We start from the raw sequence: 25,125 nt of genomic DNA, 5'->3' as shown, positions 1-25,125 counted from the left end.
CATTTGCCTTGGCCCATTTTGTCCCCTGCCTGTTACCGTACTTGTTGGAGCTGCAGTCTGTTAGCACACTTGTTAAGCAAGTGCTGCTTCTTATCAACTATGTCGTGAAATCACGCAGTAATAGATGGATTCCGTTACAGATGTTGTGACAGCCCCTCAGACATCCATTTCACCCCGTAGGTGTAATTAGATATGTGTGAAATTTTTGACTCTGACTCCTAACAGAACGACTAAACATTTAATTTTCAGGGGTTAGAATTAAATGCTGTTTTCACAACCTTTCTCTGCTACGTGTGCTGAATTGTAGACATAATGTAAAAATTGAGCTTTCTGCCGTTTCATAGTCTGCTCCGTCATCAAAATGAAAGTGACCTTGGAGATTTACTAACTTGTCTTAGTGGGAATCCTTTTCATGTTTTGACCAGCCTACTTGTGCAGAATTTAAAAAAAGAAATGCGGCCAAACCCATTACGCAGGGGAAATGACGTGAGACAAAACCCATCATGATTTGTTTTAGCATTAGAAAACGCTCTGAAGTGGTCCCAGTGGCCTCGGTACTAAGACGAGTACCTGATACACACCGTTGCTACCCGGTTCAAAGCTTTACTGCCTGTCACCTCCAGCCTCCCCCTCACATTTCCTGTCTGCCTCTCGCTTTAGTCTGGTGATCTGGTGGCCCTCATGTGCGGAAAAAAACGCAGCAACATTGAAAAGGGCGGAAAACGCAACATTTCAGAAAGCCACGAAACAAACAAACAAACAAAAACAACACACACAATCAGTCAGGTTTAATGTGCAAAATGCAGCCAGAAAAAAAAAGCCAGACACGAAATAGAAAAACATTTCAGAAAAAAAGGATAGAAATGACAAACATTGCTGCACTTTTCTAACTCGGAGATCTCTCAGGATCTCTGTAGTTCAATGAATTGTTGGAAAATAGTAGTAAAATCCGCACCATTGATGTGTGCACAGTGGATGCGAAGAAATGCTCCAGAAATGTTTTTAAATTCCCTTTTTTTTTAATAAAAAGAAAAAAAGAAAAGGTAGTTATCAGCAGAAGAAGACGTTGTGGGAGTTGATGTCCACCAGCGGCAGAGACTAACCAGATGTTGGGGCCTAAGCTTTCAGTGCTGCTGGGATTGTATCACATTTCACATAACACTCGCAGAGCAATGACGAGGGTTTCTAATTTTAGTGATGTTCAATGTGTTTGTTATCTAACCACCTACACGACTAAAATAGAAAGAGAGTGAAGCGAAAGCTTAAACTTTTTGTAGAATGGTTTTCTGCACAGGTTGGCAGCCCGGCCTCGTCCCTTTTGACTGTTCTTTTGATTTCCCCACAGTCATAGCTTGGATCGTAAAATCTGTAAAGCAGACAAAACAACTTCTAGTCGCCATATATCCAGAGAACATACCGCAAATCAGATGAAAATATCGATGCCTTATTTCAGCTCGATTCACGATCCAGTGTAGGTCATCGATTCTCTGATGCATCTCGTAGTGGTAAAAGTTGTATTTTAAGCACCTTATTGTATAATTGCATCATCTTTCCCATGCTTGATTTTTGACATGTGTACCTGCGGGCTTGAAAGTGATGACTCGGTTTACAAAGTGGCAACTTTTGTCTCTTTGCTTAAGTGACAGCACACCCGATCTCGGTTGGACATCTTTGCCTCTATTCACGCAGATAACCGTTTGCTAATCTATGCCGATGATGTTTGATAAGAAGTAAACAAAAACAAAAAGAATCACACTTATCAGACATCATTGTCTTCAAAGGTTGTAGGTTTTTGGCGTGGCAGTGCCTCCGATTAGTCTGGTTGGGTTGAAAAAGGAAACGAAGAAACTAGACAATCGGAATGTTTGGCATGCAGCTTACCGCCGACCAGCAACAAATACGCAGTCGAAGCTCGTGTTTACCATGGTTTGGAAGAATCTGCTGCTGAGTTCTGTCAAAAGTTAGTCGCACTGAAGAAGCCAACCTTTCCTTCGCACCACAAGGTGTCAGTTGGTAGCCTTTTCTTTTGTTTCCTTTGTCAAGTGAGCGTGATTATAAGTGGGGCGAGGTCCTCTAAGGTGTCCGTAATGAGTAGTTAATGGACTCAACAGCCATTATTTTTGGAAGTCTTGTCAGCCATCAGACCTGATATTATGCGATTGTGATAATATCTTTTTTTAAAGAGTTATTGTGTTTCAAGCAGCACAGAAGGAGACTTCTGTGTTGCTCCTAGAGCTCGATGAGGGGATGACTTCTGTTCTTTGGTAAAAAAGCTGTAGCTGGTAAGCAAACTACTCGCCAACGTGCTTCTCTCTGAGCTGCTTTTTGGTTTCTCTGTTTACTCCCTGTCCGCATTTGCTGTCTGTATTGAACTTCATTTTATTCAATGGAGAGTTGTTAAGCAACTCCAATTAGCAGCTAAGAGTCGGTGACTTAGACGATAGAGGATGAAACAAAAAGAAAAGAGGAGCATGAATTAGCGGGGGACCTGTTTTTTTTTGGAATTGAGACAGAAAAGGAAATAGGGATCGAAGAAGACAGCTGATGGAAAAAGTGTGCCAAATCTCTGATTTATCAAGGACAAAGCTATCAAGTTGGCTACCTTAGCTACTGTAGCAAGCTTACTCTCCTTCTTTTTCCCTCTGGGGATTTTATTAAAACCTTTTTAAAAGGCAGTCCCCAACTTAAAACCAGTTCTTTCTGTTCCAACTGTCAAAGTTCTGGCCCCAGCCTCCCAAATATAAAAAAATAAAAATAAAAAAACTGATGCAACAGCAGCATTAGCTGGGCCAAAGCAAAAAAAACAACAACAACCCACTGATGTCAGCCAGAGCCCACCAAACCAGGTATAATGTTGGGATTTCCATGCTTAAAAATGCAGAGCCAGTGAATATTTGAACTAGGTTTTAAACTGAGAAGTCAGTGCCATCGAAATGTTCTGCTTGTTTGTTTCTGGCAACGCTTTACTGCTCACTGCTTTGGAACTTTTAAAAAAATATGGACAGATTTGCCTAATTGTTGAATGTCACGAGGATGATTCGCTCGCGCACGCCGAGTTGGAGTTTGAATGGGCCGTCGTTTGCGCTTTTATGCTGACGTGTGCTAAGAAAAATCTGGTTTTCTGACTGGTTCTGTGGACGATCAAGCAACAGCTTGTTTGCCACAAGAGACGGTTGCCTCGTGGGAAATGGGCACGTGGTGCTACATTAGAGAAACAGTTTCTGCACGCAGTGGCTTTTAGGTTTTGCTCTGTCAGTCATTTCTAAAGACAAATGTCAGCCGCGTCACATGCTACAGCAGAAGTCTGTCAGTTCCTTTTGTAACTCCATGTGCTCTCAGGCAGTTTGCTTATGCATGACCTCTCTGATGTTTCTTTTTGTATCGCCTTCTTTCTTTTTTTCCCATCCCTTTCTACCTCTAGGCTGAATTACGTAAGGTTTCTCACACTCCTCTTTTTCTCCCGTTCTATCCTCCTCCTCCTCCTCCTCCTCCTCCCCCTGTTTGCCTCGCTCTCATTTACTGTGTGGGAAATAAAGGAGCACAGGGAGAGAATGAGGCAGAAGAGCAAACGGCTTCTGTGAAACGTGTGTGTGTGTGTTTGTGTGTGTGTTTGTGATTTCTGTGCAACTTCTGTGGCCTTAAGTCGACAGATCATAGAAAAACAGTTCTATCTACGTGAACACACACATGCCTTTTTTTTGTTCTACAGGTGATTTAGCATTGACTTTAAGAGAGTGAAAAAGTGCTTGGTGAAAAACCTACTCAAGTACTGATTAAATGTTGAGTAACGTCTGATTTATTTGTTAACACAAGTATTCAATCAGTCAGACAAAAATACAAAATAATCATCTTTAGGCAAATTAGAGTTCATCCAATTGATAAAATAGATTAAAATGAATTGATTAATTACAAAATAGCTTAAATTAAAATAATCCAGGTAAATTCAAGTACTTCAATGAAAAATAAAAGAGACTTAGGAAATGTTTAAAACATATTTAAACCATATATAACCTAAAAAACAAACATTCGCCTATCCATGAAGAAAAAAAAACAAAAAGAATTTAGGAAACTTACCGCTACATGTTTCCTCAAGTTAGATGTTGAGTTTCTGCTGAAATATCCGTTTGTTTTGGTTGACACAGAAGACACATAATGTAGCTGCTGTTTCTCACTCTTTGTAAGGTAAACATGCTTTCAGTATGAGGCCTCATCTGTGTCTTTATTTCCGACCGTTGATTCTGACATTTTTCATCTGTTTCTTTTTTACGACTGTAAATTGTAAAGCTAACCCGTCCCGCCGCTGAGATTGAGTATGGTCACGTGACGAGACCGCACGGCTGCGTTTGATTGGTGGAACACAGTCAGGTGGTAGATCCTTTGGCGGAAGTCTCTCTCTCTGTCAAAATAAAACATTAAAATGAGGCGTACGCAGGGGGATAAAAATAATGAGGCTTAGAATACCAAAGAGGTAAGAAGAAAAGTAACGAGCGCATTGTAGCCTAATGTAGCGGAGTAAGAGGACAGTTTCTGCTGCACAAATACTCAAGTAAAAGTAAAAAGTAAAGTGATTTAAAACTACTCCTAGGAGTATCATTTTTTCAAAAACTTACTCAAGTAAATATAATGGAGTAAATGTAACTCGTTACTACCCACCTCTGCCAAAGACTGACAATCACGGCTAACTATGTTCAAATTCAAAAAAACTTCACCCGAAAACCAATTCTTACCTCTCAAATATCACTTTCTGTCATGGGATCTACAATTTGGTTGTTATATTTACAGGAAGTCCTCATTCTGCAATTTTGCCCTCCTCCTGTTTGTTTCAGAATATTTCTTAGCTTATCCTCGTCTTTGTAATGATTATTTTTTGCTATGAGCAGTGAGGAAACTTTTCTTCGCTTCCCAACCAAACCGCCTTTTTCCTTTTAAAATAGCAGCATAGCTCCAGATTGTGTAACCACTCATATTTCTGGCATTTCGAGTGGTGACCAACAGGTAACACTTCATTATTTTTATTTTATTTTTTTCTTCTTCGTTCCGGTGGATTTCCTGCATGATGCTTTGCTGGAATCAAACCCACTATGTTCTTTTTTATCCACATCTCGCTCCCAGTGCAGAAATCTGTGTGGGTGTTCACTGCAATGGAGATGAGGACTAGTTCTAGATGTGTGTGTGTGTGTGTGTGTGTGTGTGTGTGTGTGTGTGTGGAGGGAGCGGGGCTGAAAGAAACGGCTTGAAGAGAGTGCATAAGTGTGTGGGATGGCCACTGTTTTGTGTGTGTGCTTTGATTTATGCCCTCGGCTCGATGTGATGCAGCTGCAGTTTTGTGTGGGTTAATATCGGCAAGAGGGAGAGATGGAAAAAGTTGTGGGGAGAGGGGTGGAAGGTGGACAAAGGGGATAAAATTAGTAAGTGGAAGAGGAAGAGAGGTGGCAAAGTGGAAAAGCGGAGAGACAGATCCAGAGTCAGTTATGTAAGAAATGTGAACAACAGACAGGCTCTAATATCCATATTTACCATCGCAGCAGGTTGGCAGGACTGTTGAGGAGGCGGTTGGATTATTTAAGATGCTTTATTCAGTCTCTGATGCTAAGATCGCACGAAACACATTGAATCCTAAAGGGTCAATAAACATGTTCGCCACATTTCTTCCCCCTCAGCAAATCACATATTCAAGAGTTCTGACAGCTTCTGAAAGTTTTGACGGCTTAAATCACCCTTCTGTCTTTCCCACTTTTGTTGGCTTGTCGATTACCTTTAACGGCACTTTACTCGCTGAGCTTCTTACGTGGAAACTGACTTAATCCGAGAGGCATCCTACAGCCGTTACTGTCTGCTTAACATGATTGTCACGGTGGATACGTCAAATAAATGCTAAGACGTATTAACCAGCTGAGTGCAAGGAGCGCACAATGAAGCAATTTTGACGGCTCCATTGTCAGGTTCTTTGAGTGGAGCTTTAGATTTTGTCGACCCAGCAAAAGCAATGAGATAATGGGTATCATGGCCCTTGAGAACTTTCTTTGTTAACCCGGGCTTTCTTCTTCAGGCTCTCTGTGCCACCGCAAACAGCTGCGTATGACATTGTAAATAGGTCAAGAAACGAGTGGTGGCAGGAGCTGACATTTTGATGGTATGATGTCCTCAAGCGTCATACCAAATAGCAAGTGAAGCTCTCTATTTGCTATTTTGGAATTTATTTATTTTTTTCATCGAATACAATCTGTTGGAAATTTGAACATTAGGAAATAGAGAAAGAGAAAGAGAGACAAACGTAGAGGAAGAGACTCACACACACACACACACTCCGGCTCAGCAATGCTATCAGAGAACAAGCTAGCAGTTGTGAAATAGGTCACAATTTTGACCAGATATTCAAAAAGGTGGAAGACGGAAAGTTGGAAAGTTTAGAGGTAATACCTGCTAAACGATTTAGTTGCACTGAAAATGAGCGCCTCTCTTATCTTCTTCCCTTTGTGAAGTAAAGTTAGGAGGGTAACTAGCTGATGTTAGCTAGCTAGTTAGCCGTGTTATCCGCCTCCGCTTTTAACCCATAGCAGGCTATTTATTTTATTAATACGAAATGAGCTTACTCTCACAGTTGGCTTCAAACATTTATTTCAAGACAGCGTTAGCTTGTATTTAGCAACCGGTGAGGGGTCACGGTCCTTTACTTTTCCTTTCTTCAAAAACAAAGTCTCTTTTAAGAGCATTTGACTTTTTCTATGCGGGGAAAGGTTTTGGGGTGTTCAGCAGCGTCAGTCATCATACACAGCTGACTTACACCAGCCAGTGCTAGAGAGGAAGTGTTAATGCACACAACCTCAGGGAATCTTACACGTTGACTCTCTTTTTAACGAGTCGTAAAAAACAACTTTTACTGTAAGAATAGTCTGAAACCATAGCTTTTTTTTTAAAACTGCTTTTTATATTAATCAGAAACTCTGTGCATAAACTCAAACTCAAACTTATACTAGCTATCAACTAACACCTGCAAATCCATCGAACTGCACTACTGTACCGTAAAGGTGTAGCAGTCGAATGTTAAAGTTTTTTGACAGCTTCAAAAGCATTTTGTGTCCTCTTTAAAGCTTCTTCTCTGAATAATAATTGTAGTTTCCGCACCCATCAAAGCACTTCAATATTACTGCTAATCATTCATGGGTTATCTATGATAAGGCAGACAACTTGTCATCCAAAATGGACTCGCAGTCTGTTATTGATTTGTTCTAATGAAATTACTTTACATAAGCTGTTAATCATATATACATGAAGGTACTCAAGTGACTCGATACACACTCTGAGTCTAAAAGCTGTATCGGTCTGCCTCTTTCACCTACCCGATGTTTGTTAATCGGAGTCCTCCAACTCAGTTTCTATTGATCTGACCTCGTGTTTCCTGTAAACGTGGCCCCCATCCGCTTTTCAGAGGGGGGCTCTATCCAACCAAAGACAGCAGGAAGTCCTTTAAAAGGTTTAAAGGGAAGGTTTTGTTGTTTATTCTTGGCAGAGAATTTTAAATTTAACACCAGAAGGTGTTTTTGCATTTGCGTAAAGCTTAAAAGAATAAAATCATCAAAGGTGGAGCTGACTCTTCATAGATTGCAAATGTTGAAATGTCTCGGAGAGTTGCAATCGTTGAAACCGTCCATTTTTGAATACTTTCTGTATTACTTTTAAAAAGAGGAAGTCTCCTTTTATAGCATAGTTTCATTCCTCACTTCCTGTCTCTATTTTAGCCTCTTTTTCTTGCTTATATTTTGTGCCCGTTCTCGTATTGATTCCTTCGTCATTACCGCCACCTGGTTGGGCTTTATTCCTCCCGCCTTGATCTCTACATGCTCCCTCATGTCTCTCGCCGCTGACCTCCATTCATCATGCCATCTTTCTTTCCTTTTCCTTTCATCCCGTTCTCCTTCATCTCTTCATCTGCCTTTTTCCCCATTGTCTCCTCAGAGCATTTTTGGACCGTCTCGCATGCAAGATAAAATAAAACAAATGCCCACTTCCGTAATTTCGAATTCATCATCGGACCAAATTGGTGCATGAAAAGCTCAGTCTGGTTTCGATATGAATTCCTCTCTTTTTCTATGTTGCTGTTTTTCCGCGTGATTAATGATCAGTTAAACCAGCGAAAGGTGTTTCAAGGGTTAAAAAAACAAACAAACTGCTGAGTAATTGAGTTCCAGAGCTTTCAGTCTTGGTTGTGACACTTTTTTGTTGGTTTTCCCATCGTTTTTGCTCTCTTCCTCTTGCAACCGGTCCTTGTTCTTTCCGCCTTGCTCTGCCAGTTTCACCCTCTTTTTTTAATCTACTCTTCTCTCCAGTATCTGCAAACTCTCGACTGCCATTTGTCTTCAGCCATTGACAAGCTATTAAGGAAAGTGTGTGTGAGTGAGACAGAAAGACAAAGTTGATGTGCTATCTGCTGTGACTGTGTCTAACGTGCTGTAGTGACACTTTGGAAATGTGCTAATGATGATGAGACAGCGATATCCTGTGCAAGTGTGTTATCATGAATGTGTAAATGTGTCTCAGTCTCAGACAGGTGTGCATTTTAATATTTGTGTGTATGTAAATCTGCGAATGTGCCAGACGTGCGTTCACAACCTGAGTTTCAGTGTGTTTCTCTCAGGCACAGATGAGCTTTTCAGTGTTTCCGTACCTGGGTTTCAGGCACCTTTTGATGCGCATTGAGAAAAATGCAAATCAGGATAGATGAATGTAGAGGGTAAACATCAGAAAAACAACTAACACTAATGCGCAAACAAATTGTGAGGTAGTCTGTGTCCGTCTGTTGTTAAAGGCTTGAAGCACAGCGTTGCGAATTACGTCTGACCTGTCAGAGGTTAAAATGACAAGACTCACCGGCCATTTCTGGCCTGAGCCGGCAAACGGTAAACCCACAGGATAAATAAACCAGCATGTTTAGGTCACATCTCACATATGGATGTACCGATACTGGTATCGGGTATCGGGCCGATACCATTCTAATATACTCGTACTCGTTAAAGTTAACCGATACCATGAACCAATACCAATTCATTGCATGAAGACCGGGATCAGAGGGTGGCTTGTCATTTTTGTTGTATTTTTTTAGATTGGCAGCTAGGGGAGATGCCGAGCTAATCAGGAACAGTGTGGTTAGGCTAGTGAGACCGAAACCTGTCTTCCAATTCATTGCATTTTTTTTGTGGTAGAAGTATCGGCATCGGTATCGGTAAGTACTGAGATCCAAGTATCGGTATCGTATCGGTTTGAAAAAAAGTGGTATCGCTGCATCCCTAATGTTCCCAGAAGAAAATTAAAGCAATTCCCGAAGCAGAGCTCTCTAAATTTTCCTTTTGGGTCGTTCCACCGCAGTTGTTGTTGTCTATTTATTCTTTCTCCTCCTTGAGATTTGTTTTAGGTCAGTGACTAAACACAACTGTATCGCCAGTGGGTCTGATTCATTTTTGTCCTTTGCAGCTTTTCAGTACCTCGCTTCAAAATCACATCACCAATGAGTGAAAGTTTCTTTCATTTTCTCTTTATTTTTCTGTCACATTTGAAGGTAAATATGCTTGTACGCTTGTAGTCGGGGGTTTTCTTCACCATAGAAAATATTTACAAAAGCCTTAGTCTTGTGCACCTGACAAGAAATATTACTAGCTGCCTTGTACTCAAGCAATCTTTCAAGAATTACCTGGCCAATCACAGCCTGGGCTTTTTGAGAGGGGCTTCTTAAAGAGACAGGAGCAAAAACGGAGAGTTTTAGACAGAAGATGACAAGAAAAGTTGCAGTTGGGTGAATTAAGGGAAAAATTCTGACATTTTGAACTGTAATGTGTGCAAACACATTCTAGTAGGTCCCCAAATAAGATTATTAAATTATTTCTACGTAATTCCAAGGCTCTGTCCAACAACCAGGTGCACATGATTTTTGAGATTTGTTATTTATTCGTCATTCAGGACAACACAGTTAATTCTGTGGTTAAAAGAAATGAAAATGGGTATCGATGCGTTTAAATGTTTGCTTTGCGTTCTCGTTCTGGCCTTCTGAACCAGCAGCAGCTGAGGAAAGCGTTTCATCTGTGCAGAGCAATATGAAGATTGTCACATTTTATCAAATAAACACAAGATAAGGTCTGACATAAGAGCCAGTTGCAGTTATTCTCATCGCGCCCTGCTAATAACATTCATGCAAGAGAAATAGTTTAGAACCTGCTGCACATTAGAATTTACTTTTACTACCTGACGGTGTTTGAGCTGTTTTCCCCGGTTTGAGGTTTGTTTGTTTTTTTTGTCAGTGGCAGTAAGACTAGATTAAAACATCAGCTATTAGATTTATAGCGTTCAGTTGAGAGTGCCTATGGCTGGAGGTGGCAGTTTATAGAGCAGTGCATGTCAGACACACGGGGCTCTTCAGTCAACGTAGCTCGTTTCTATTAATGAGACACAGAGGCCACAACGCTTCCTCTGATGCTCTGCTGCTGTTACTGGCCCACTTTGTCCGGTAAGGGTGTCGCTCTTTTAACCCGAGGCAACACACAGAGGACACATTCATTTCTTCTGTCATGGCTTTCCCCCCTTTTGGTTTACTTTTTCATTCTTTTCTTCTGGTATTGTTTTAACTCTGTGTTGCACCTCTTGTTTTTTCTTTTCTTTTTTTTTTTTTTAAACCCAGCTATATCTTCATCTCTCCCTTTCTCTGTATATCCAAAAATAGACTCTCTCTGGGTTTTTGTCAGCTTCTCTTCAAACCTCTTCAACAGGAAGCAAGAGACAGTCACCGCAACCCACACTCACAGAAACAAACACACACACACACACACACATTGCTTTTGCAATCCAGCTGTCCTGAGGAATCGGATAGATTTTCTGATTTCAGTTTATTCTTTTTGACTGCAGCTTGCAAACCTGCGTGTGTGTTTGTGTGTTAATGCACACGCATGTGTAAAATCACAAGTACTGACGAGAAGCACCACATGCAGGCTGATGGTCTAATTCAGTAGCATGAGACAACTCATCTGTACACGACAGCACCTCACAATCGCTTGGCACTATTTTCTCTCTACCTTCATATCAATGCGTGTTTACTGCTCGGAAGCAGGGGACTGCTCGGTCTGCACTTCGGTCTACACAGCACGCAGTGATACGAAGGGAGAGAAAATAGCGCCAAGCGATTGTGAGGTCTGACTTTTTCTGGATGAATAATTTTGTGATGCAAATGTATTACTCTTTTGAACGCATATTGTTTTGAGAAGCAAAACAATTTATCTTTTAAGCCCTAGCCAACTAGCCGGACTACTTTCGTCAACGCCAAAACTCGGCTGGAACTCGGCTCACAGGACGCAGCAGGGGGGTAAGAAAATGTTCATAAATGATATTGCTAATATGGGATGTCATACAGCTTCATGTCAAAATAGGCGAACTATCCCTTTAAAGCATCTCCAGACTGTCGCTCTGCTCTGCTCAATTCCTCTCTTGTGCTGGGTAAAGGAGCGGCGGTCCAGTTTAAACGGCAGCGTCGGGGCTGCAGTTGTAGCTACCATCAAACTGTGCATGCGGCAGAGCGTGTGCGCGCTCGTGTGTCCTTCGCAGCTAACCCAATTTGGTTCGGCATGCTAAGCAGCAGATGATTTGGTAGGTTGTTTGCCTCTCCCAGCTAATTCACAGCGGAGACAATAGATGACCCATCAAGTAGCTACATTAGCAGGTGCCCTCTCAGTGCTGGCTGAGCATCGGTCAGATCAGTAGCTGGTTTGGCAGGGATATAGCCTCCTGCTGTGTACAAATAGATTCAGTCGAGTGTTCATCACTCCTAATTCAGGTGGTTTTACTCTGTATTTGTTAAACTTTACACATTTCTTAGTCATTCGGACCAAAAAACCCAGTACAATCAAAGTTTAAACACAGCACAACTGAGCCACAGCGGCATCCCAAGTGAGCTGCTTTGTGCTAACTAACATGCCATTACGGTGCACTTACCCTGAACAGCTAATGGCGGAAAGAGGAACTCTACATAACAAATTGAAAAGGCGTTGAAAGGCAGCTGCCGTGCAGATGCCTTCGACCGTGCTCCCCCCCTCCTCCAGCCTCTCTGATCTTCTGCAGTTTGGTGAATATTTCGAGGGGATGCCTCGAGTTTAGTCTTTACCACTTATGCTGCACTCAGGTTCAAGTTGAATAAGTGCTGCAGAAGTCATGTTTGCCACAGCAAGGTCAAGAGCCCAGGATATGCCTCACTAAGCCTTTTGCATTGCAGTGTGAACAAAAAAAAGGCAGCTTATGAGTCAGGATTTGGATCTCCCGACATTAATCAAAACAGAGGCCTCTTGAGTCTTGCATTTATCACATCATAAGGTGGCGTTCCTTTTGTTAAGTTATGGCGAACTGTTCTAGAAAGAGAGAGTCAGTCAAAAGTGACGAAGCAACACAGGAAGGAAATGTTCGTGGAAACAGAAAGTAGAGCACTCAAAGATTCAGAGAGCAAAACTTTGGTTCTCGCCGCGAGGTCAAGTCAGAGGTCAACGTGCAAGAATCCATCCAGAGGATTCGGGGAAAATTTACCGGAAAAACAGCGAACCCCGAGGGAAAGTCAGAGAACTTTGGGTCATTTAGAGTTGGCTTCCCCTTTTCTAAAAGTGGCACATTTTATTTTTGTGAAGATGCGTTTGATGTTTGAGAAGGATTCTCTCACCATCATGAAAGATGAGTACAGAGCACAATAGATACAAGACAGAGACAAATTAGGAGATTGATTGAATGGACAGAACACAAGAAGAAGAAGAAGAAATACATTCCAAGTCTACTGAGGATGTGCATTTCCCTGATCTCTTTCATTTCTCTCCTCCTTGTTATCCCTCTCTTGGTGTTTACCCTGTTATGGTGCAGAATGACTCAGTTGCACAGTAGCCCAGAGGTATTATATCTGAGGTATTATGGCTTTGAAGAGACTCTGAACATGAGAATGTAAAAAAAAAAAAAAAAAAAAAAAAAAAAAAGATTCAACTGATTAACGCAGGAACGAGTGAGAGTTTGGATGAGAGAGGAAAATAAGCCCATCTCTGTCTTTCTCTCTTTCAGCGTAGCTTGGTTTCCCTCTTTCCATTTTGTTTCTGCAGACACTTGGTCTGAAATATTAATTCCCTCGCCTCGCCCCTTCTCAAATAATAATAACTCTTACTCATCCCGTCCGAGGTCTGCAGTTTTTAAACCACGCCAAGTGCAAGCGCCGTGTGTGCCAGGGACCTTGTGTTTGTCACGAAGCTGCACTGGCGAGCGCCTCACTTATTCATACCCCTTCAGTGAGCATTCACTGTACGAGTCCTCAGGGTGATGAGGCGAGGAGGGTCACCTTTGTATCCGAGGCAGAGAATCCAGCTTCCTGTGAATAGATGGGTCCTCTGACGCTGATCAGGACACCGGGGTTATTGATCTGCTTGCCCCATAGCTCAAAATGAAACCCCTCTTCTCTTGTATGAAATAATAACCTACGGGGCTGACTTTACGACATGGGTTTCTTGGATTTTTTTTTTTTTAAGCGCCGATAGCGGGGATGTCACTTTCCAAAAATAAAGTTCAGATGGCTTATAAAATAAGCACAGTTCTTTGAAAGAGGAAGCTGTGTCGCTTCCGCTCACCTCTAAAGTACACAGGATGTAACTGGTTCGCACGAATCTGAAAGGCGCAGAGCTGTGACTGCGGTGCCAGAGTGTGAGGCTGCCGGTGTCCACCCCGCACGCTCATCGTACAGCACCGTGTGTGGTGAGATTGGAACCTCATCTAACATAACTCGCAGCTGTTAGCACGGCGGCAGGCTAACAGGTGACTCCACTGGTTTGTTGTCACGGAGTACGACAGCTGCTTTGTTGCAAAGTGAACAAATAGCCTCGTCTGTGTTTGTTACTCTAACCGTTTATGTTGCAAAATCCTTCGAATTCTGCTTCTTAGACCATCTGGTGTTGGGATTGTCCCCTCAGGAGGGCTTTGACAACTAATTTTCTTTTCTTTTTTTAGCAACTTAGCAAACTTGCACCAGTTTATTTTATCAAATCAAATCAAATTTATTTGTATAGCACATTTCATGTACAAACAATTCAAAGTGCTTCACATAAAATAAAAGCATTGCAGCGGGGAGTGGAAGAAGCATTAAAAATACATAAAAGAATATAAAGAGAAACAAATAAAATAATTTAAATGAATGTAAAACCAAGCAACAGTCCAGATAAATTAAAAGATATCGTGCAGATTTCATGCATAGAGACATGAGAAAAGAAATGTTTTTAACCTGGATTTAAAAATGTCTCCATTTGGTGAAAGTTTAATCTCCACTGGCAGTTTGTTCCACTTGTTAGCAGCATAACAGCTAAATGCTGCTTCTCCATGTTTAGTCTGGACTCTGGACTGGACCAGCTGACCTGAGTCCTTGGATCTAAGAGCTCTTCTGGGTTTATATTCTCTGAACATATCACAGATGTATTTTGGGCCTAAACCGTTCTGGGATTTGTAAACCATCAGCAGGCTTTTAAAATCTATTCTGTGACTGACTGGAAGCCAGTGTAAAGATTTTAAAACTGGTGTGATGTGTTCAGATCTCTTAGTCCGGGTTAAAACTCCAGCAGCAGCGTTCTGGATGAGCTGCAGATGTTTAATGCTCTTTTTGGGAAGTCCAGTTAAAAGAGCATTACAGTAATGGAGTCTACTGGAGATGAATGCATGGATGAGTTTCTCCTGGTCTTTTTGGGAGAGGAAACCTTTAATTCTGTTGATGTTTCTGAGATGGTAAAAAGCTGCTTTGGTGACAGCTTTGATATTTTACTGAGATGTTATCCGGGAACGCTTTAGGTCAAGCTCTGATACAAGGGTGTCCTCTTTACTCCTTCTGATGGGTTTATTCATTCATCTTTAACAATTCAAGGTCTGAAGCACTCTCAGACCTTTTTTTTTCAACTCAAGTTTTGGAGTTTGCCGCATTTGAACAAAGCTTTTTCTTTTGTTTGATTTAAGGCTGTGTTTTTGTTGTACTGGTTTAGGTGGCTTCGAGGCATTAAGCTCGGTCTTACTTAACAGCCCACTCTGGACTTTTTTAATGTCTACTTTCCGCGCAGATTTTAGCTTCCTAATTTCCTTAAGGTCCTCTATCTGCTGCACCTTCATTTCATTTAAGCACACTGGGCAAATCTCCACCATCTGATTGAGTGAAGGTGGGATGCTGTTGTGTTGATCAGCTCCATTTTGCGACTGCAGCTGATGAGACCGGCAGATTTTATCACACAAACTCTGCTTAGCCCAGCTCTTACACGCAGCATTTCGTTGATTGCCGATGCCGTCTTCCAAATGTCCTTTTAACCTCGGTCAGCAGTTGTTTATTTATTTATTTTTAATTTTTTCCCCTTCGACCGGGCACTGGGCTCAGTTAGCCGGCAGAAGCTTCCCAGGCTTGGACCGAGGCTTCCTCCCCCTGCGACGCACGCCAAGGACACAACTGGCACAAAAGAGACGAGGACAAGATGATATATAATCATATTAGGAAGGAGCATTTACCCTGGCTCGACACGCACAAACGCCAAGTTCTCTCCGTCTCCATCACCATCCGTCTCCCTGACTCTGCTTTTTGTGTCTCACAGCCTGTGCCTCTCTCTTCCCTTAGTCATCAAGCCTGAGCCGGAGCCAAACAGTGAATCACATTAGGAGTTAGAGATATTGGCAAGTTATCAGAGAGACAGCATATACACCCAATACCACCCCCCCCCACCAGCAGCTTGTGATTCTGTGTAATGACCCTATACGCAAGCTCCCAAGCTGGCTTTATATGTGCAAACGCACCCGAATTACATGCATTGTCATCCTACCAAGACACATTCAAATACACAAGTGAACTCTTTACTTGAACAAAAGGTTTCTCCCGGACAGAAACTGGTGTTTGCAAGTGAAAGCCACCACCTTTGAAACGCAGAATGGGGTCGAGGGAGCACGGTGTCGTTTAAACAGAGGGCTTATTGAGTTTCACTGCGAACAATAAAGACGAATGACTGGGTGCGGAGGGAGAGAAAGAGAAGAGGAAAAAGGGGTGATGGAGAGGAGAATAGAGGAGCAGACGGGAAGTGTGAATGTGGGGAAACGAGTGTGTGTTTAAAGCCAGTGTGTGTGTGTGTGAGACAGAGATCAGATAAAGAAAATGGACAAGCAGGATCACAACCCCTGCGCGTGCGGTGGTGACGAATCTTTCTTCCCTCGCGCTCACAAACGCACATCTGTTGGGAAAAAAAAATCGCCGTGACGAGAAATACCCGAGGAGGCAAAGAACAGCGCGGCCAGGATCCAAGCCCACATGTGGCTTCCTTCCTGAGTACACATGGAAGTGTGTATGCAAATAAGTGCACACATGTAAATGTCAGCATGATTTATCCCTCTGTGCGCAGTGTTTAAATAGCCGCAGAACAAACGCGATGGCGCGTCCGTCTGCACCTCTGTGTACGTCACCGTCAAATCAAACAGTAATGTTACAGCTCAAGTTTTAGACCGCATGTCCCGTGAGAATGTTTGCTTTCTTTTTTCCTTTTTTGGAGGGGGGGTTCTCTTTTTCAGGCTCATTCACCCCTTTGTTTCTTCATATTTTGCCTCCAAGCTGCCAGACTCTCTCGTAATCTTTTCATGTTTTGTCTTGAGCAATAGTTCTTCAGGCTTTCTTAGGCTCTTTCAAAGGTTTTCTTTGGACATTGGCTGCTTTTTCACTCACGACACAGAGCTCGTTCCCACTTCTTCGGCTGCATCTTTGGAAAATGCCAAAGCAAACGCAATCTGACCGAAACTGAAAAGTACTTTTTTGCGACAACAAGGTGATTCCTGAAGAGCTGTTGGACTGAAGCATCTCTGCATTTTGACACACTATCATGTCATGACATATGGTGACTAGATAAAAGAAGTCAATGCTCTGTGAGTGGGCTCGTGCTTTTACTGTCAATGAATAGATTGTATGGTTTTAATGGCGACTTCGAAGTCATTTCAGACCAGAGACTGGATTCAGATACATGATCTCTTGTAGAGAAAGTGCTTTTTAGTACAGCCTGTGACCAAAATCTGCTGTTTTTCCAGCTTTATTGGCCATGACTTGCACACTAATCAGTGCCAAATATTCAATTCTTTGCCCATCAGACTAACACTTACGATCCCACAGATTGTTGGCCTCAGGCACTGTGCGGGTGATGCAGTTAGAAAACCAGTAGGAGATGCACGGAAGAGCGTTTGAGCAGGTTCATCTCTGCAGGCATCTCTACGACCCATTAAAATCCAAGTCTAAACACGGCAAATTGACAAAAAACGGTGAATAACGGGTGCGTCATCATAATCGGCCCATAAAGCGCCCCTAAGGTAGACGAGAAGCTACGAGCCATCACCGAGACGGGGTCAACAGAGTGCAACGCGAGGGGCAGCAGGCACTGATATCTGTTTAGATCAAATGTAAAAACCTAAAGGAACCAGGATACATTGTAGATTTTCTTTTTAATTCGTCACCACATAGGTATTGAAAACATTTTAAAGTTGAAGGTTGAAATGAAAGTTGTTGAAGTTTTCGTTGTTTTAAAGGGATAGTTCGCCTATGTTGACATGAAGCTGTATGACATCCCATATTAGCAATATCATTTATGAACATTTTCTTACCCCCTGCTGCGTCCTGTGAGCCGAGTTCCAGCCTCGTTTTGGCGTTGACGAAAGTAGTCCGGCTAGTTGGCTGGGCTCACAAAAATAAAGCGTTTTGCTTCTCAAAACAATATGCGTTCAAAAGAGTAATACATTTGCATCACAAAATCGATCATCCAGAAAAAGTCAGACCTCACAATTGCTTGGACCTATTTTCTCTCCCTTCGTATCACTGCGTGCTGTGTAGACCGTGCTGACCGAGCAGTCCCCTGCTTCCGAGCAGCAAACACCGTGAAACAGGCGTGGCTGTCGGAAGGCGGCAGCATGCAGTGATACGAAGGGAGAGAAAATAGCGCCAAGCGATTGTGAGGTCTGACTTTCTCCTGCACAACGATTTTGTGGGAAGCACATAGCTGTAGAAACTAAGACGTGCTGTATTAGTGTTTGAGCTTTGAGCAGTCAGCTAGCCTAGAAAAGCTGCCATTTCCATGCTTGACTGTTGCTTGACCACCGGTTCGACCACGAAAAGACAATTTATAGAATAAGGGAGAATGTGAGTGTAAAGAATTACTTCACAAGAAAATCAATTAATACGTTTAACTGTTTGATTCTTTAAGCGTTAAGGCCAAATTTAAAAAAGAATAAGTGAACACATCTTTTAAGGTGAATCCCATTCTTTCAAATAAAGCATCGGTTTGCGGAGCCTCCATCAACTGGAAGAGGTGACGATGACGTCGGTTCTGCTGCAGATTACCGTAACAATACGACACTGCATTCCCGTTTCTTATTTATCGTGCTGTTACGATAGAGAAACAGCGTTCAGGCGGTGAAAAGATTGCCGATGACCGCGCCGGCAGCTGAATCTCTGTCATCTTTAAGGCCTTCGACTCACTTGTAGGCTTTTGCTCGTGAAAGAAGCCTTTTTTAGTCGTTTGAATGAATGAAAAACCCAGTCCATTTCTCACTGTTTTAAGGATGCAGCGTTCCTGGATTCGGAAGCTCAGAGAAATCTGAAGACTTTTAAAAGTTTGTAAGGAGAGCAGAGAGTTGGCCCCTGAGTGACTCCCTGATGAAAGCATTAAAGCATCATTTACAACAGCGTTTGGCACTGATTTTGTATCCCCCTCCCGTGAGGCTGTCGGCTGCATTGTACGGTTCGCATTTGAGGGCTTTTTCTTTTCTTTTCTTCTTCTTTTTTTTGCGGAGAATAAATTCCGAATGACTATAGAACTGAAGTACATTACATGACACTTGTGTCTTCCCGGCTTTTGCATGCACGCCTGTGCAGCATGTCTGCAGACATTCGAATGAATGTGTGCACATGATAAGATCACGACAGATTCCCCAGTTTGTGTGTGTGCAGCAGCGTGTTGCTGTGGCTGAAGCGCAGGATTCCCTGCAGTCTGATGAGCAGACGCAGGAATCAGACACAGATGGAGCGCAGAGGCTGCTGCCTCTGTGTAAAACCACACACACCCGTACACGCACGCACATACAAAGGCACACACCCATGTTTGTCATGCTTTCTGCACCACCACTAACCACTCAGCAACTCTTTGCGGAAAGTCTATTTTTGTCACAACATGTCTATGTTTGAGAAACTGAGCTTATTCTAGAAACAGATACTGTATATGGTAAATCCCCAAATGTCCTCTCGCTTTGTTCATGCATCAAGTTTCTTTTCTTTCTACTTCCTCTCCTGTGGTGCTTTGTTCTTTGTTCCGTTCCTTTTTTGTCCTCCTTTCTGCATTTTGTCTGTTTAGCTACTTTGTAGTTTTTTTTTCTCTCACTTTTCTCCCCCTAATTTGTCTTTCAAGCGTTTCTCCTTTTTTTTCCGTTTTCTTTTTCTTCTTTTCTTTCCTCCTGCTCTCTCGTCTCTTGTTGCATTTTCGTTTCATTCGGGTCACTTTTGTCCACTTTTCCTCCCGTCCTCGCTCTTGTCTTCAGTCCCTTCAGCAGTCTGCCGTTATGACTGTACAGGCATGCTGCGCAGCAATCTGGTGCTCGTCAGAGGAACGCACATGCAAGCACGCGTACATAAACACGGGGATACGCTACATAAGCAGTACGTGGGCACCCACACTGGCACCAACGCACACGCATGCACCCACCTGTTATGCAAGCAATAGGGGGAAGAGGCACACAAAGGCCATCAACATAAACCATCTGCCTAAATCTTCTGCTTTTTTTTAATCTCTTGTTCCTCTCCCGCTTTTTCAAATTTTCATTCAAATCCCTATTTTAGTTTTGAAGTTGAGCTATTGTGTTCGGTGCCTCTTAGGAAGTAAATGCAGCGGAAGACATAAACGGCAGAAGAAAAGTAACAACTGCATAAAAATGTTTGCAAGATCAAGTTTAAAGTGCTAAAGGTTGGAATGATCTAGGTTTAAACTTAAACCTAGAACATATTTTACATTTATTAAGATACAACTGAAAATGGAACTTGATAACGAGTCGGTCAGATAGACATGACTACTGTGTCTTGTTAAAGCTGCGGTCGGCAACTTTTTTTTAGTCATATTAGCTTGAACTGTGATGGGATTCTGGAAGTAGAATATTAAATAGGCTGTTTAGGAAAAATAACGAAATCTGTAGCTCCCTCTGAAGCCTGTAATCATGCTTGCAAAAATCGAGCGCTCCCGGCTGTTTTTAACCAATCAAGTTAGGGTGGAGCAATCCTACCTGTCAATCACAGCTTGTGCACACGCTGCTGAGCGTGAGTCTGCCCCAGCTTGTGTGCGCTCACACTGGTGTGAACTCACGTGCACAACCTCGTCCACAGAGGGGGAGGGGTTTGGGGGGCGATTCGGAGCTTGTTAGAGGTTGGGGGAGGGACCTGAAAGTTGTATCAGTTCAAATTTTCCGACTTTAGACTCGTAATTTTGAAAACCTGCCGACTGCAGCTTTAAGTCTTCCCATTAGAGCCCATAAAGTCTGCTTTTTAATTCTTTATATTGACAGCAAATGGATGGATTCCTCTCAGACATGCTCACCCACATCAGTGAAACTGAATGTGGGATTAAGTGTCCTGGCCATGGACACTTGGACACAAAAACCGCCAAATCACACAACCTGGGGAGTAACACTAGAAAAACACACTCACCTGAAACAGCCGAATGTGGCACTACAAAAAATGAAAGATATCCCCTGAAATAACTCCTCCTGAGATGAGATCAATGTGCAAATCTCTGTGTGAATCCCCCACATGTACAGCCATACAGATCTATGTGTTGTCAGGTTGAAGATGCCACAAAGACACCAAGAAAGGTCACAAAAACTGTCAAGCTGACCCCTAAACAAAATGGTGTGGTTCTGAAGTGTAGTATCTCAGCTCCTGGGTGCTATGGGACAGTCTCAGGCCCAGGAATGTGCAGAATGTTCTCAGTGTCCCTCACAACCTTTAAGGTTCACAACTGTCGCTTTAAAAGAAACGGCAAAATGAGTTTACCTCCCGTGGAAATGAACGTGACGCATCATTGTTTAATGTACTTGAACAAGCGTCACTTCTTCTATGGTAACACGACATGCTTCCAATTACATGACGCAGCCACGAGAAGCTGTAATCATCCCACTTATTGTGGAGCAGCCACCCACCTAAACACATAGAATAAGCCTCCTACGTGTAATTACGTGCTGCGGTGCTGTTGTTGCCTCTGCTTTTAGGTGCAGAGTGCTTGCTGTCATACCTGAGGAACCGTTTGAGGAAGTGTTGGAAAGTGTGAATGTGGCTGGGGAATGAAAAGACAGTCATCGTGTGTGCTTCCAGCCTGCGGGTGTCTTTAAAAGCCCAAACACACTCTGGTGAGAAGGAGTGACCTTTTTCTCACTTTCAAGTGTCTGACAAATGCCGCTGCTTTTTTCATCTTTTATTAAAACACTCCAAACCAGAGGAATTTCTTTTACACCAACAAGTATCCAGAGTTGTGCTTTGCAGGGACAGCTTCTGCTCTCATACACGCATGATAAAAGCACGCACACACTCAGAAAGGCTTGTGCCCATTTCTAGGGCCCGTCCTGGGATGCGGCGTCTAAATTTAGAGGGTCATTTTGTTAAACAAATACGGCTTTAGCGCGTTGGAACATTGTCAAAACACACTGGCTGAGCGTGTCCGCCAGTGCGCACGCTCCCGTGAGGCAGATTTGTCTTCTCGTGGACACTACATGCGTGTGCAGTCTAAGGTTATGTTATCTTTGTGTGTTTTGTATCAGCGGTTAAAGCCGAAGGGAGAGAGACTGAGAGTGGAGGAAGAGAGGCGAGTGTGAAAGTAGTGGAAAAACAAAAAGGAGAGGTGTAGGAGGAGTTCAGTTGCATTAGCATGGAGGAAAGCTCTTTTAAAAGCACACGCACTCTTTTTTTTTAATATGAATACACATGGATTTTGTAATCGCAACTGCTCTGCTTGTGCAAGTCCCCAGAGTGTAATTTGTCCCCACAGTTCAGAATTTCGACATGCAGAATTTTCAGCTGTTTACCAACCCGGGTCAAAGGTTATCGTTTCATAATCGCTCTCTCTGCTTGGCTTTTATGGTAAAAAACATTGTACATTAGAGGAGCCTGAAGTCCCATCACATTGCCGCTAAAGGCCAATTGATGCACTCAGAGTGTTGCTGCTCGCAGAGGTCCACGTGACGTGACAGCCCTTCAAGTCAACGAGGACCCAAGCAGATTCCCCCGCTGTGCATGTGCCAGAATAATAAAAAGCACAGGTCGTGACGAGACTGACTTGAGTTCTGGTTTTGACGAGAGGCTGTTGGAGGAAAGTCGCCATTATCCACATTGTTATAAATAACTAAAGTTAAACCAAAGCTAAAGTGTGTAACAATACCAGAGATGTATAAGAAAAAGTTTTTTTTTCTTGAGTTCAATTTCTGTCGGTGTCTAATCACTTTGCTAGATATTTTATGTTTTTTATTACCATTTATTATTAAATCAGCGGCTGTTTTTTGACTCGCCTGAAGGTAAAAATTCTGGAAATTGGAGGGTCATACAAATGACGTAAAACGAAAACAGTGTGTGATTTGAGCTCATCGTGTTATCCGGAAAACATGAAAATGATTTCAGAAGATGCGAAGGCAGAAAATTAGAAGAACCACAAGTTTTCAGAGTGGAGTTGGAAGCTGCTTGTTTTCTCTTTGTCAGATACTTGAATCTGTTTTATGTAGATTAAATCTGTTGCTCGAGTAAAAAGCATTCGAGCTGGTTGCCATCTCCAACTTTACCACAAGATGTCAGTATTTGTTACACGCTTTTCCTTTAAGACCTATGAGTTTGCGGAAATGGTGTTACTTTATTTCCTTTTCTTATCTTAATATTCCACAAGACATGAAAAGCACAGAAGCTCCGTTTTGTCCAGTGTCACCGTTTCACCCGCTAATGCACGTTAGTGAATCTGTCCTAACCGGTGACTTTGTGGTAACCTTAAGCCTCTTGTTGGTCAATAGAGAATTTCTTTTTATTTCTTTTTAGGAATAGGGCAACGATTACATTTTTTTATCTAATTAATCACATGATTTCCCTGATTAATCACGAATTGCATTTGAAGCATTTGTACGCAAAATCCAAAAATGAATTCAAAAGTAGTGTATAGCCTTTAGCATTTAGTTTAATTTTATATGTACTGCCATATAAATGAAAGTGCCATAACATTTGTTGTGCAAACACACTTTTAACATCAGCATTTTTATGTAGTTTTTATGTAGAAGCCTCGCTTGTGTGTTCTGCCTTTAAGTGATATTTTAGACTGGAACTACTACGGTGATAAGACAATTCAACTTGGCTGTAAATGCAGGAGTTTTTTTCAAATTTATTTTGAAATACGTGCTTTTATGTTGAAACAAGTAAAACAGGAAGTAGTGCCGGTTAGCTCCGTGAGCTTCACACAGAGACCGAGGAGCACCTGTAGCGGTGATGTCCAACTTTAAAATGAAAATGGCAGAGTAAAAGTTCCGTACCCTTCTCCGTGTTTGGTGGTTCCGCAGCAGAAAGCAACAGACTTTTACAATAATAAAACCTGCGTTAATGTGCGATAAAATATTTATCGGTGTTAAATAATCAACAAGTTAACGCGATAATAACGAGTTAACTCGCCCAGCCCTATTTATTTTTTGTTCCAGCATCCGTTAAATACAAAGAGCATGAGGTTTAAGGAGGAGTTTTTTTTTTTTTTTAAACTCAGTTGTAACAAAAATCATGTAGAAGTTGAAGATGTTGTATTTTGAGCATTGTGCATTATTGTCAGAGCATCAAACTGACTGAATTATGTTGCTTGGAAGAATCCATATGCCTTTTTAAACCAAAAGAAAAGACGCTTTGAAACACGGTAACTGCTCACAGGACTTCATGAAAGTGAAATGTTGCAGATGTATCCCACCTCCATAAAGCCTGATTTATACTCAGAAACCAGGTCGTCTGCGTGTGTTAACGCAGACATGCCCCCCCCCTACGCAGACACTCTGGTGCACCTCCTCAAAATTGTAACTCACCGCAGACAGTGCCGCAGACATCGCCGCAGGGAGGAGAGAAAGGAGGCCTCTGATTGGTCAACTCTACATCCGCTCTACACTATGCGTATTTCTGGTTTGCTAACCGGCTGACGCTAACCGTGCTAACCGTGCTAACCGTGACGATTCTTTCGCCTCTCTGCCAGCTCCAGTAGTAGCAATATTTCTTCTATTTCTAGATCGATCAGCTGCATCTCAATCAAAGTGCGCATTCGTCCAGTCGCCATTGTTGTTGAATGACCTCCGTAACCGTAACACTCACAATCCCAGCTTGTTCGTGATTGTCCCTCTTGCGTTGTGGCGTGGGATTAACATAGCGCAGACAGCGCTTCAAGGCATAAATCAAAAATAACTGCGTCGTGTCTGCGACAAGCTCACTGCGACACACTGCTGCGAAGTATACACGAGCCTTTACAAAGCTACGTGCCTGTGACATTCTAGGTCAAACCCTTCGAACCACCAGACTGTGGCGGATGAGTTTTTTGGGGGTCAAATCGCCACTGTGAAGAAGCAGATTATACAGTCTGGGCTTTTGGAGGTTGTCTCCATCCATCACATTACAAAACCTGCCGATAACAAATGTCCCCTCGACCCACTTCATCTCCTTTCTCTTAATGGCTGGTCATCTCTTTTTGTCCGACGAAGACTCCCAGCTCACACAAGTGACAGAATACTAATGAAGATGTATTTGTGCCCCGTTTGAGCCAGCTAGTGCGCGAAAATAAAGGTCATAACGCCATTTCCTTCTCTGATGATTTGGCATAACTTGAGTTATTTATAACATGTGGAGGGAGAACGAATGAAAGAACAAGTTTATTTTGACGGGAGGGCGGTGCCACAAGTCGTTTCATTGCTTTATGTGATAAGCAGCTGTTTGTACACAAACATCAGCTTTATTTGGAGTCATTCATTAAGTCAGCATGGGCTAATATTAGATCGTCTGCTTCCACGTGTTACAGTCAGGGCAAATATCGGTCGATGGAAGAAGATACACCAAAA

General features: G+C 42.4%; 1 protein-coding gene across 3 annotated transcripts in view; it reads left to right on the top strand.

Moving 5' to 3' along the window:
• The window catches only part of LOC142368977 (diacylglycerol kinase eta), an 81,777-nt gene that overhangs the window by 5,922 nt on the left and 50,730 nt on the right, over positions 1-25,125 (top strand). The window lies entirely within an intron of this gene.

Source organism: Odontesthes bonariensis, chromosome 19, assembly GCF_027942865.1.
Source record: "Odontesthes bonariensis isolate fOdoBon6 chromosome 19, fOdoBon6.hap1, whole genome shotgun sequence".
Classification (NCBI taxonomy): Eukaryota; Metazoa; Chordata; class Actinopteri; order Atheriniformes; family Atherinopsidae; genus Odontesthes; species Odontesthes bonariensis.
The sequence above is the reverse complement of the archived record's forward strand: the minus strand, read 5'-3'. Positions and strand labels throughout refer to the sequence as shown.